The following is a 3,380-nucleotide window of genomic DNA, read 5'->3' as shown; positions in this document are numbered from 1 at the left end:
CCAGAAGGTCTGTTCCAAGTCCTGATACATCTTGGAGCTTCCTGGATGTATAGAGAGCAGAGAGTTATGAGCTTCTTCCATGATTACCTTTCTGAGATCACCTTTTGGAACGACAAGACGATCCTCAAAGAATAACATGTCTCTGGCATCAACACTGAAGCATTTATATTTGGGAAGTCCCTTTGTCAAGCCAATCTTGACTTCCTTCACTATTGCATCAAGAAGCTGTGCTGCTCGAACCTGATCTTCCAAGGTAGGAGAGATCTTAAGATTTGCAAGAAATCCCTGAGGTACTAACTAAAGGTTGAGCTTTCTGAAAGATTCACAAAGGTCAGGTCGGAGAGGCTTCCGAATGAGACTGTTGCAGTAAGCCTTCCTGCTCAAAGCATCTGCCACGACATTAGCTTTGCCTGGCGTGTACTCAACGCTCGGATTAAAATCTTGGAGCATTTCCACCCAACGAGTTTGCTGGAGATTCAGGTTAGGCTGGGTGAAGATGTACTTGAGACTCTTGTGATCGGTGAACACTTCAACCTTTCGTTCCAACAAGAGGTGTCTCCAAGTCATCAGAGCATGTACCACTGCTGCCAGCTCAAGATCATGCACATGATAATTCTTCTCAGCTGGCTTCAACTGCCTGGAGGTATAAGCAACCACTTTCTTCTCTTGCATCAAAACTGCACCAAGACCTTGAAGAGAGGCGTCGCAGAACACTTGGTAAGGTTTGGAGTTATCAGGAGGAATCAAGACTGGAGTAGAGGTGAGCTTCTCTTTGAGTGTGTCGAAGGCCAACTGACACTCTGGAGACCAGGCATACTTCACACCCTTCTGAAGAAGACTTGATAGAGGCTTAGCAATCTTGGAGAAATTCTCAACGAACCTTCTACAATTGCTTGCAAGCCCGAGAAAGCTTCGAAGCTGCTTCACATTTTGCGGAGGCTCCCACTCAACAATGGCCTACACCTTCGACGTATCAACTTTGATGCCCTCGGTAGAGATGATGTGCCCAAGATAGATGACTTCTTTCAACCAGAACTCACATTTAGAAAACTTGGCATAAAATTTGTGCTCTCTCAGCTTAACAAGCACCAGCCTGAGATGTTCTTCATGTTGTTCCTCAGTTTCCGAAAAGACTAGAATGTCATCGAGATAAAGCAAGACAAATTCATTCTTGAACGGAGAGAATATGTAGTTCATCATTCGACAAAATGTTCGTGGAGCATTTGCCAGACCAAAAGACATGACCGTATACTCATACAAGCCAAAACTTGTCCTGAAAGCAGTCTTCGGAATATCCTCTTCGCGAATGCGAATTTGATGATAGCCCATCGTGAGATCGAGCTTGGAGAAGATCTTAGCCCCTTTCAACTGTTCGAACAACTCATTTATGTTCGGAAGTGGATACTTGTTTCTGATTGTCTTCTTGTTCAATGGACGGTAATCGACACACAATCGGTCCATGCCATCCTTCTTCTTGACAAACAGGACTCCACAACCCCAAGGAGACGAGCTCAGTTTGATCAGACCCAAACGCTCCTGCTCATCGAGTTTCCTCTTAAGTTCCTTCAACTCTTCTATACCCAATTTGTACGGCCGTTTGCACACAGGCTCAGTACCTGGTTCAAGCTCAATAACAAATTCAACTTCTCGGTGCAGTGGCATTCCTGGCAGTTCTTCCGGAAACACATCTTCATATTCGCAGACCACTCGGACTTGCGAAATAGGATTAATCTCACCCTTTTCATTCAAAGAGAACAGACGGATTGTGTCATCGCGCGCCGCGAAGATAATCACGTCCTCCGAAGAATGAGTAAGCTTCACTTCTTTAGCTTCACAATCAATCGATGCCTTGTTCATGGCCAACCAATCCATACCAAGGATCAAATCAACGTCGGAACTGCCCAAGACATACGGAGAAGCCAGAATAGAATAACTTCCTACCTTGACAGAGATATCAGGAACTACAGAATTTGACCTCATCTGCGCACCCGGAGAAACAACACCCAAAGGTCTATCCAAAATTGTCGAGAGGAAATCATGCTTGATGAAAAATGACTTTGACATAAAGCAATGCGAAGCACCAGAATTGAACAAGACTTTAGCAGGAAAATCATTGACTGAAAGGTTACCCATGATCACGTCTGAGGAGTTGTCTGCTTCAGCTACATTCACCATATTGACTCGAGAAGACCTGGGGTTTAACTTGACAATAGAATTGCTTGGAGGTTTTCCTGGAGGAGGAGGCGGAAGACGGAGCTGAGAAGTGCACTTGTTGGCATAGTGACCCTTCTGCCCACACTTGTGACAAGTAACATCTGCTGGGTGATGGTACTGTGTCTGAGGAGGCCCTTGCTTCTGCTGCTGGAATCTCTGCTGGAAAGCTGGGTTGGGTGGGTGGGAAGAACCACGGCCACCTGAATGCTTGAACTGTTGCGTGTGCCAAGGAGGAGGAGGAGACACCCAATACTTCTGTTGCTTCTGAACCACCTGAGTTGAGGAAGACGAGCTGGAATCTCTGAAGCGCTTCTTAGAATTCTCCACCCTGAGCAAAGATGCCTCAGCCCTGAGAGCTAATTTGTAAAACTTATCGAACTCCTCAGGATCGTGCAAAGCGAGAGCTAACTGCAAATCTTCTTTCAAGCCACCTCTCAACTGATAAATCTTGCTCTTCTGATCAGGGATATCCTGCAAGGCGTATCGGGCTAGCTCGTGGAACTCGACGTTGTACTTGTACATAGAGTTACCACCTTGCTTCAAGCGCCTGAACTTCTCACGCATCTCCTGCACAAAGCTGGACGGGATGTAGTGGGATCTGAAGTCTCTGCAGAACTCATCCCAAGAGATCACTCTGGCACCCCTGGAATCCTTCAATTGGTGCCACGAGATAGATGCTTGCCCCTTCAGCTGGAATGTTGCAAACTTGACGAATTCCTCTGGACGAACATTGCTCCATTCAAAGTGCCTGTTCATGTCGCGGATCCAATCCTCAACATCAAACGGCTGGTCACACGACGTGAAGGTCTTCGGCTGATTTGACAGGAACCGACTCAGATTAGCAAACTGATTGCCTTGCTGCTGATTAGTCCTCTCTTGCAGCAACTGTATCAGCATCTGAGTGTTTGAATTTGTAGCAGCCATCACCGCTTGCCAAGCCTCTGCAGGAAGAGGCGGCGGAGGAGGAGGATTCTTCGGAGGAGGAGGTGGTGGCGGCACATCCTCACGACCTGGATTCTAACGAGTTGGTGGAGCCATCCTGAAGACGGACAACACATTAGCCCACAGAATAAATTGAAGGTATAGCTGATTCAAAAAGGCAGGAATATCTGAACAGGAATATTATCAATTGCACTCGAACAAAATAGTAAGAATTCTTCCTCAAA

This window comes from Hordeum vulgare, chromosome 5H (assembly GCF_904849725.1).
Source record: "Hordeum vulgare subsp. vulgare chromosome 5H, MorexV3_pseudomolecules_assembly, whole genome shotgun sequence".
NCBI classification, from domain to species: Eukaryota; Viridiplantae; Streptophyta; class Magnoliopsida; order Poales; family Poaceae; genus Hordeum; species Hordeum vulgare.
The sequence above is the reverse complement of the archived record's forward strand: the minus strand, read 5'-3'. Positions refer to the sequence as shown.